Raw genomic sequence first — 10994 nt, forward strand, 5'->3', positions numbered from 1 at the left:
AAAGACACTTTAAATTCATACCCTCATACAAGAATAATCATGACCAAAAAAATTAAAGTTAGAAATAATAAAGTGGTCCTCAGCATAAATTTTATAAACAGTTAATAGATAATATGATGATAACATGGAAAACTTTATGCAAAATAATTTGAAATATTTGATGATTAAATTTGAAATAATCAAGTTTATAGAAAAATATAAATTTCAAATCAAATCCCAAAAGGAATAGAAAATCAAAATAGTTCTATAGGTACCATTGGTGAATTCTATTAAACATTTAGGAAAGAAACAATGCTAATATGCCACAAATGCTTTCAGAAAACTTTAAAAAAGAAACAACTTCAAACTACTTATGAAGTATCCTTTATATATAAACATAAGCATAGTAGCAAAGAGAGAAATTTTAGCAAATATAGAAAAGATTAATAAAAATCTACAGAAAAATAAGTGTGTGTATTTGTGTGTATAATAAAGTAGCATGACTAATTCAAAATTAGTCTGTACATTTGACTATTTCAAAATATTAATCACAGTATTAATATAAAAATTGATGAAAATCATATGATCATCTTACAGTATCTCTTTCATTTTTATTTTTTTCAATCAGTAGCTCTCATTTTAATTATTATTAGATGCTTCAATTTTTACATGCCGATCATCTCAAACATACTATTTTCTTTTTTTAACCTTTGTTTTGTTTTTGAGACAGAGTCTCTCTCTATCACCCAGGCTGGAGTGCAGTGGCACGATCTCAACTCACTGCGACCTTCGCTTCCCTGGCTCAAGCAATTCTCCTGCCTCAGCCTCCAATGTAGCTGAGAATAAAGGCGCCTGCCACCACACACACCGGGCTAGTTTTTGTATTTTTAGTAGAGACAGGGTTTCACCATGTTGTTCAGGCTGGTCTTGAACTCCAGACTCCAAGTGATCCACCCACCTCTGCCTCCCAAAATGCTGGAATTACAGGTGTGAGCCACTGCGCACAGTAATTTACTATTACTAAAAATAGTAATAAATAACCTTTTTATTACTATTACTATTACTATTATTATTATTATACTTTAAGTTCTAGGGTACATGTGCACAACGTGCAGGTTTGATACATAGGTATACATGTGCCTTATTGGTTTGTCGCACCCATCAACTCATCATTTACATGAGGTATTTCTCCTAATGCTATCCCTCCCCCAGCTCCCCACTCCACGACAGGCCCCAGTGTGTGATGTTCCCTGCCCCACGTCCAAGTGATCTCATTGTTCAATTCCCACCTATGAGCGAGAAAATGCGATGTTTGGTTTTCTGTTCTTGCGATAGTTTGCTGAGAATGATGGTTTTTAGCTTCATCCATGTCCCTGCAAAGGACATGAACTCATCCTTTTTTATGGCTACATAGTATTCCATAGTGTATATGTGCCACATTTACTTAATCTAGCATATGATCGACAGACATTTGGGTTGGTTCCACGTCTTTGCTGTTGTGAATAGTGTTGCGATAAACATACGTATGCATGTGTCTTTATAGTAGCATGATTTATGATCATTTGGGTATACACCCAGTAATGGGATTGCTGGCTCAAATGGTAATTCTAGTTCTAGATCCTTGAGGAATCACCACACTGTCTTCCACAATGGTTGAACCAATTTACACTCCTACCAACAGTGTAAAAGCTTTAAAATTTCTCCACATCCTCTCCAGCATCTGTTGTTTCCTGACTTTTTAATGATTGTCATTCTAACTGGCGTGAGATGGTATCTCATTGCGGTTTTGATTTGCATTTCTCTGATGACCAGTGATGATGAGCATTTTTTTATGTGTCTGTTGGCTGCATAGATGCCTTCTTTTGAGCAGTGTCTGTTCGTATCTTTTGCCCACTTTTTGATAGGGTTGTTTGTTTTTTTCTCGTACATTTGTTTGAGTTCTTTGTAGATTCTGGATATAAGGGCTTTGTCAGATGGGTAGGTTGCAAAAATTTTCTCCCATTCTGTAGGTTGCCTATTCACTCTGATGGTAGTGTCTTTTGCCATGCAGAAGCTCTTTAGTTTAATTAGAACCCATTTGTCTATTTTGGCTTTTGTTGCCACTGCTTTTGGTGTTTTAGTCATGAAGTCCTTGCCCATGCCTATGTCCTGAATGATATTGCCTAGGTTTTCTTCCAGGGTTTTTATGGTTTTAAGCCTAACATGTAAGTCTTTAATCCATCTTGAATTAATTTTTGTATAAGGTGTAAGGAAGGGATCCAGATTCAGCTTTCTACATATGGCTAACCAGTTTTCCCAGCACCATTTACTAAATAGGAAATTCTTGCCCCATTTCTTATTTTTGTCAGGTTTGTCAAACATCAGATGGTTGTAGATGTGTGGCATTATTTGTGAAGCCTCTGTTCTGTTCCATTGGTCTATATATCTGTTTGGTAACAGTACCATGCTGTTTTGGTTGTTGTAGCCTTGTAGTATAGTTTGAAGTCAGGTAGTGTGATGACACCTGCTTTGTTCTTTTTGCTTAGGATTGTCTTGGCAATGTGGTTTCTGTTCCATATGAACTTTAATGTAGTTGTTTTTTTCCAATTCTGTGAAGAAAGTCATTGGTAGCTTGATGGGGATGGCATTGAATCTATAAATTACTTTGGGCAGTACGGCCATTTTCACAATATAGATTCTTCCTATCCATAAGTATGGAATATTTTTCCATTTGTTTGTGTCCTCTTTTATTTCATTGAGCAGTGACTTGTAGTTGTCCTTAAAGAGGTCCTTCACATCCCTTATAAGTTGGATTCCTAGGTATTTTATTCTCTTTGTAGCAATTGTGAATGGGAGTTCACTCATAATTTGGCTCTCTGTTTGTCTGTTAATAGTGTATAGGAATGCTTGTGATTTTTGCACATTGATTTTGTATCTTGAGGCTTTGCTGAAGTTGCTTTTCAGCTTAAGGAGATTTGGGGCTGAGACAATGGGGTTTTCTAAATATACACATGTCATCTACAAACAGGGACAATTTGACTTCTTCATTTCCTAACTGAATATCCTTTATTTCTTCTCTTGCCTGATTGCCCTGGCTAGAACTTCCAACACCATGTTGAATAGGAGTTGTGAGATAGTGCATTCCTGTCTTGTGCTGGTTTTCAAAGGGAATGCTTCCACATTTTTCTCATTCAGTATGATATTGGCTGTGGATTTGTCATAAATAGCTCTTATTATTTTGAGATACGTTCCATCAATAGCTAGTTTTTTGAGAGTTTTTAGCATGAAGGGCGGTTGAATTTTGTCGAAGGGCTTTTCTGCATCCATTGAGATAATTATATGGTTTTTGTTGTTGGTTCTGTTTATGAGATAGATTATGTTTATTGATTTGCATATGTTGAACCAGCCTTGCATCGCAGGGATGAAGTTGACTTTATCGTAGTGGATAAGTTTTTTTGATGTGCTGCTGGATTCGGTTTGCCAGTATTTTATTGAGGATTTTTGCATCAATGTTCATCAGGGATATTGGCCTAAAATTCTCTTTTTTTGTTGTGTCTCTGCCAGGCTTCGGTATCAGGAGATGCTGGCCTCATAAAATGAGTTAGGGAGGATTCCCTCTTTTTCTATTGATTGGAATAGTTTCAGAAAGAATGGTACCATCTCCTCTTTGTACCTCTGGTAGAATTTAGCTGTGAATTTGTCTGGTCCTGGATATTTTTTTGGTTGGTAGGCTATTAATTATTGTCTCAATTTCAGAGCCTGTTATTGGTCTATTCAGAGATTCACCTTCTTCCTGGTTTAGTCTTGGGAGCCTGTTTGTGTACAGGAATTTATCCATTTCTTCTAGATTTTCTAGCTTATTTGCATAGAGGTGTTTATAGTATTCTCTGATGGTAGTTTGTATTTCTGTGGGATCAGTGGTGATATCTCCTTTTTCATTTTTTACTGCGTCAATTGGATTCTTCTCTCTTTTCTTCTTTATTGGTCTTACTAGCGGTCTATCAATTTTGTTGATCTTTTCAAGAAACCAGCTCCTGGATTCATTGATTTTTTGAAGGGTTTTTTGTGTCTCAATCTCTTTCAGTTCTGCTCAGATCTTAGTTATTTCTTGCCTTCTGCTAACTTTTGAATTTGTTTGCTCTTGCTTCTCTAGTTCTTTTAATAGTGGTGTTAGGATGTCGATTTTAGATCTTTCCTGTTTTCACTTGTGGGCATTTAGTGCTATAAATATCCCTCTACACACTGCTTTAAATGTGTCCCAGAGATTCTGGTACATTGAGTCTTTGCTCTCATTGGTTTCAAAGAACATCTTTATGTCTGCCTTCATTTCGTTATTTACCCAGTAGCCATTCAGGAGTAAGTTGTTCAGTTTCCATGTACTTGTGCTGTTTTGAGTGAGTTCCTTAATCTTGAATTCTAATTTGATTGCACTGTGATCTGAGAGACAGTTTGTTGTGATTTCTGTGATTTCTGTTCTTTTACATTTGTTGAGGAGCGCTTTACTTCCAATTTTAGAACAAGTGTGATGTGGTGCTGAGAAGAATGTATATTCTGTTGATTTGGGATGGAGAGTTCTGTAGATGTCTATCAGATCTGCTTGTTGCAGAGCTGAGTTCAGGTCCTGGATATCTTTGTTAACCTTCTGTCTTGTTAATCTGTTTAATATTGACAGTGGGGTGTTAAAGTCTCCCATTATTATTGTGTGGGAGTCTAATTCTCTTTGTAGGACCTAAGGACTTGCTTTATGAATCTGGGTGCTCCTTTATTGGGTGCATATATATTTAGGATACTTTGGGTGCATATATATTTAGGATACTTAGTTCTTCCTGTTGAATTGATCCCTTTACCATTATGTAATGGCCTTCTTTGTCTCTTTTGATCTTTGTTGGCTTAAACTGTTTTATCAGAGACTAGGATTGCAACCTCTGCTTTTTTTTTTTTTTTTTTTTTTTTTTTTTTTTTTTTTTTTTTTTTTTTGCTTTCCATGTGCTTTGCAGATTTTCCTCCATCCCTTTGTTTTGAGCCTATGTGTGTTTTTGCATGTGAGATGGGTACAGCACACTGGTGGGTCTTGACTCTATCCAATTTATCAGTCTGTGTCTTTTAATTGGGGCACTTAGTCCATTTACATTTAAAGTTAATATTGTTATGTGTGAATTTGATCCCATCATTATGTTGTTCACTAGTTATTTTGCCCATTGATCAATGTAGTTTCTTCATAGCATCAATGGTCTTTACAATTTGGCATGTTTTTGTAGTGGCTGTTCGCGGTCGTTTCTTTCCATGTTTATTGTTTCCTTCAGGAACTCTTGTAAGGCAGGCCTAGTAGTGACACAACCTCTCAGCATTTGCTTGTCTGTAAAGGATTTTATTTCTCCTTCACTTATGAAGCTTAGTTTCTTCATAAGCTTAGTTTCTTCATAAATTCAGGGTTGAAAATTCTTTTCTTTAAGAATGTTGAATATTGGCCCCCACTCTCTTCTGGCTTATAGAGTTTCTGCTGAAAAATTCACTGTTAGTCTGATGAACTTCCCTTTGTGGGTAACTCGACCTTTCTCTCTGGCTGCCCTTAACACTTTTTCCTTCATTTCAACCTTGGTGAATCTGACAGTTACGTGTCTTGGGATTGTTCTTCTCGAGCAGAATCTTTGTGGTATTCTCTGTATTTCCTGAATTTGAATGTTCACCTGAGCTGTTAGGTTGGGGAAGTTCTCCTGGATAATATCCTGAAGAGTGTTTTCTAACTTGGTTCCATTCTCTCCATCACTTTCAGGTACACCAATCAAACATAGATTTGGTCTTTTCATGTATTCCCATATTTCTTGGAGGCTTTGTTCATTTCTTTTTACTCTTTTTTCTCTAAACTTCCCTTGTCACTTTATTTCATTAGTTTGATCTTCAATCACTGATACCTTTCTTCCACTTGATTGAATTGGCTACTGATGCTTGTGCATGCATCACGAAGTTCTCGTGCCATGGCTTTCAGCTCCATCAGGTCATTTAAGGTCTTCTCTACACTGTTTATTTTAGTTAGCCATTTGTCTAATCTTTTTTCAAGGTTTTTAGCTTCCTTGTGATGGGTTCGAACATCCTCCTTTAGCTCAGAGAAGTTTGTTATTACTGACCTTCTGAAGCCTACTTCTGTCAATTTGTCAAAGTCACTCTCCGTCCAGCTTTGTTCCATTTCTGGCGAGGAACTGCAATCCTTTAGAGGAGAAGAGGTGCCCTGATTTTTAGAATTTTCAGCTTTTCTGTTCTTGTTTCTCCCCATATTTGTGGTTTTATCTACCTTTGGTCTTTTATGTTGGTGACCTACAGATAGGGTTTTGGTGTAGATGACCTTTTTGTTGATGTTGATGCTATCCCTTTCTGTTTGTTAGTTTTCCCTCCAACAGTCAGGTCCATCAGCTGCAAGTCTGTTGGAGTTTGCTGAAGTTCCACTCCAGACCCTGTTTGCCTAGATATCACCAGTGGAGGCTGCAGAACAGCAAATATTGCTGCCTAATCCTTCCTCTGGAAGCTTGTTCCGGAGGGGTAGATGCCTATATGAGGTGTCTGTCGCCCCCTACTGGGAGGTATCTCCCAGTGAGGCTACAAGGGGGTGTCAGGGACCCACTTAAGGAGCAGTCTGTCGGTTCTTAGAGCTCAAAGGCCATGCTGGGAGAACCACTGCTCCCTTCAGAGCTGTCAGACAGGGACGTTTAAGTCTGCAGAAGTTTTCTGCTGCATTTTGTTCAGCTATGCCCTGCCCACAGAGGTGGAGTCTAGAGGCAGTAGGCCTTGTTGAGCTGTGGTGGGCTTTGCCCATTTCGAGCTTCCTGGACTCTTTGTTTGCCTACTCAAGCCTCAGCAATGGTGGACGCCACTCTTCCAGCCAGTATGCCACCTTGCAGCCTGGTAGATCAATCTCAGATTGCTGCGCTAGCAGTGAACAAGGCTCTGTGGGAGTGGGGCCCGCCAAGCCAGGCACAGGAGAGAATCCCCTTGTCTGTCAGTTGCTAAGACCTTGGGAAAAGTGCAATATTTTGGCGGGGGTGTTCTGTTTTTCCTGGTAGTCTGTCACAGGTTCCCTTGGCTAGGAAAGGGAAATCCCCAGACCCCTTGTGCTTCCCGGGTGAGGCGACGCCCCACTCTGCTTCAGCTCACCCTCTGTGGGCTGCACCCACTGTCCAATCAGTCCCAGTGAGATGAATCATTGTTCATCTGAGGTACCTCAGTTGGAAATACAGAAATCACCCATCTTCTGCGTTGATCCCACTGAGAGCTGCAGACTGGAGCTATTCCTATTCGGCCATCTTGGAACACCCCTAAAGTATTTTTAAAATAATTTCATCTCACAGTAATTATTTTAAAATGCTACTAGCATCCTAAATTCAGAAGAAAATTACATTAATCTGATAAAATATAAGTAGAAAAAACATTTACAACAACCATCATGTATAATAATAAAATGTTGAATGACAAGAATTCCCAGTACAGATGCTTTCACTCAATATTGTTCTGGAAATCTGAGTACAAAAATAAAACAATAAATAACTTTGTCAGGATGAGAAAACATAAATAAAAGCCAAGGGGTTTGAGACCTGCCTGGGCAACATAGGGAGACCTCATTTCAACAAAAAGAAAAAAAGGTAGCCAAGCATAGTGATGCACACCCATAGTCCTAGCTGCTCAAGGGACTAAGGTGGGAGGATTGCTTGAGTCCAAAAGATCAAGGCTGCAGTGAGCCAAGATCATGTCACAGCACGCCAGCCTGGGCAACATGGCGAGATTTGTCTCAAAACAAAGTCATTATTTGCAGAAGATATAATCCACAAGAAAATCCACCAGAATCTACAGATAAGTTATCAGAACTGACACATTAGTATAGCAAGATTGGTAGTTACAAAGTCAATATTTTTTTAAAAAATTTGTATTTTTATATTCAAGCAATGAAAAATAAGAAGGTATGATCTTTTAAATGTCATTTATAATAAAAATAATCAAATGCTTAGAAATAAATTTAACAGAATACATGCAAGACTTCTAAACAGAAAACTATAAAAATATGATTGATACAAAAACCTTAATAAATAGGAGACAAATCATAGTAATAGGATGAAAAATGTGAATTATATCTGAACCAATCTATGAATTTGATTCAGTATCAATCAAAATTGTGAAAGTTTGCTTTTTCTTCTGAGATGTGTGTGTATGTGTATGTGTCTTATAACTTAATGAACTGATTCTAAAATGTATGTGATAATGGAAAGAGCTAACAAGATTTGAAGAAGCCTTTAAGAAGGAAAAACTGATTGAATGCATGTTATATTAGATATCAATACTTATAAATCTACAGAAATTAGATCATCATAGAGTTAAGCTAAGAATAGACAAAAGGCCAAATGAATGGAGTCTAGAAACAGGCCCATGACAATATGGACCTACAGGGACAGTCATGACACTGCAGAGAAGTGTAAAGTGAACAGAATTTTAATGAATATGATTGGACAATCAACTATTCCTATGAAAAAATAATAAAACTGACCCCTACTCATACATTCACAAATATCAAATATAGGTTTATTGTCAATCTAAATGAAAAAGAAAAAATGATGAAATTTCTAGAAGATAATATGGCAGAATACAGGGCCACAAGATTATTTACAGAATAAAATAATCACAGAGGAAAAACTAATAAAATTAACTTTATCAGAATAAAGAATATTTATACATATGTTCATCAGAGAAGATTTAATGATGGACAAGAGAAGCCACATATATATATAGAGAGAGAGAGAGACGTATCTGTGCCCTTAGCAATTCTAATGTAGGCCTTTACCATTCATTTATCTAAGCTAGGGTCTTGTTATGTATCATGCTCCCTTTCATATGGCTCAGGTTACTAACATTCTTAAAATACACCAAGGTTACTTTTCAGCTAGGAGTAGCTGCTGCCCTTGGAAATCTCTCTCTGTCTCTATACACACACACACACACACACACACACACACACACACACACAGGATTAGGAATCAGAATGTTAAAAATTTCCCAAGTGCTCCTTGTCTCAGACCCAGAATTACTCTCAATCTCTTTCACGACTGCCATGATTGCCTGTTCATGGCCTTGTCTGGAGAAGTGTTCTGGGAAGCTGGAAAGTATAGTTATTGTGTATCTGAAAGGCATATTCAAGGCTTAATCTTTGGTAAGCGAGAGTGTTCAGACAAGACTGCAGCTGGGAAGAGGCACCACTGGAAGACAGATAAGGTAAGAGGTTCTTGAGGCAACTCTAAAAACCATCTTTTGTCCAGTTGGGTCCCTGGCCTTTATGTTTTATATAGGTCCCTGGCCTATGTATTTTTACAATATGATCATTAGGGTTAGGGAATAAGGTTGACCAAGATTTCCCAGACATTTGAGTATAGATGAGTGCAGAGCAGTATGCAGAGGGTCTCTGAAGATACCCTAGATATTTTGGAGTATAAACAATTACTTTGTTAGCATCAATGGATTATATTAAGCTGAAAGGATGATTTAGCTACAAAATTGAACTAGTGAAAAAAATTAGGGGAACTATTCGATTTACAATTGCATCAAAAATAAATAAACCAATAAGCTACTGGGAGTAAACGTGACCAAGGAAGTGAAAGAGTTTTATACCAGAAACAATAAACATTCAGGAAATAAATTAAAGATTACACAAATATATTAATAAATGGAAAGACATCTTGTTTTCATGGATTCAATTAATATTTAAATGTCCATACTGCCCAAAGGGACCCAGAGATTCAGTGCAATCCTTATTAAAATTCTAATGTCATTCTTCATAGATATAGGGAAAAAAATCCTAAAATTTTGCTTGCTTGGGCACCACATCTACTGAAATTGGAACAACATAGAAAAGATTAGCATGGCTCCTGTGTAAGGATGATATGCAAATTCAAAAAGCATTGCACACTTTTTTATGGTAATACTATTCACAATAGCAAAGACATGGAATCTACCCAGGTTTCCATCAACAGTGGATTGGATTTTTAAAAATGTGGTAAATACACTCTATGGAATACTATGCAGCTATAAAAAAGAACACAATCATATCCTTCGCAGTAACATGAATACAGCTGCAGGCCATTATCTTAAGTGAATTAACACAGAAACAGCAAACCAAAAACTGCATGCTTTTACTTATGAGTGGGAGCTAGACATTGGGTACACGCAGACACAAAGGTCGGAGCAATAAACACTGAGTATTCTAACAGTGGAGAGAGAGAGAAGCGGGAAAGATTGGAAAACTACCTATCAGATACTATGTTCACTGCTTGGATGTTAGGATCATTAGAAGTCCAAACCTCAGCATCAGGCAATATACCCATGGAAGAACCCTGCACACGTACCCCCCATGGAAGAACTCTGCACATGTACCCCTTGAATGTGGAATAAAATGAAAATTTTAATCCTAAAATTTTCATGGAACCACAAAAGATCCCAAATAACCAATGAAATCTTGTCTAAAATGTGCATAGGTGGAGACATCCCACTACTAGGTTTCAAAATATATTACAAAACTATAGTAATCAAGGCAGCATGGTAATGGCATAAAAGCAGATACATTGACCAATGGAATAGGATAGAGAGCCCAGAAATAAATCCACATATCTATGTTCTAGACCTAAAACTATGAAACTACTAGAAGATAACATAGGGGAAAAGCTCTATGACATTGATCTGGAAAGTGATTTCTTGGATAGCACTCCTAAAGCCCAAGCAATAGAAGCAAAAGTATACTAATGGCATTGCATCAGACTAAAAAGTTTCTACACAGCAAAGGAAACAATATAGTGATGAGACAGCCCATGGATTGTGAGAAACTATTTGTCAGTCATACTTTGATTAGGGGCTAATCTCCAAAATATATGAGAAACTCAGACTATTCAATAACAAGGAAACAAATAACCCTACTAAAAAATAGGCAAAGGACTTGAATAGACATGTCTCAAAAGAAGATATAAAAAAGGCCAATAGATATATAAAAAAGTCAAACATCTCTAATCATC

At 37.2% G+C, this 10994-nt stretch overlaps 1 non-coding gene across 1 annotated transcript; it reads left to right on the top strand.

Annotated features, from left to right (window-relative positions):
• Nucleotides 1–9799: 9799 nt before the first annotated feature.
• Nucleotides 9800–9902, top strand: LOC111539805. The gene has a single exon (XR_002730790.1). It is a non-coding gene; the product is annotated as a U6 spliceosomal RNA (small nuclear RNA).
• Nucleotides 9903–10994: the final 1092 nt, after the last annotated feature.

This window comes from Piliocolobus tephrosceles, chromosome 18 (genome assembly GCF_002776525.5).
Source record: "Piliocolobus tephrosceles isolate RC106 chromosome 18, ASM277652v3, whole genome shotgun sequence".
Lineage (NCBI taxonomy): Eukaryota > Metazoa > Chordata > Mammalia > Primates > Cercopithecidae > Piliocolobus > Piliocolobus tephrosceles.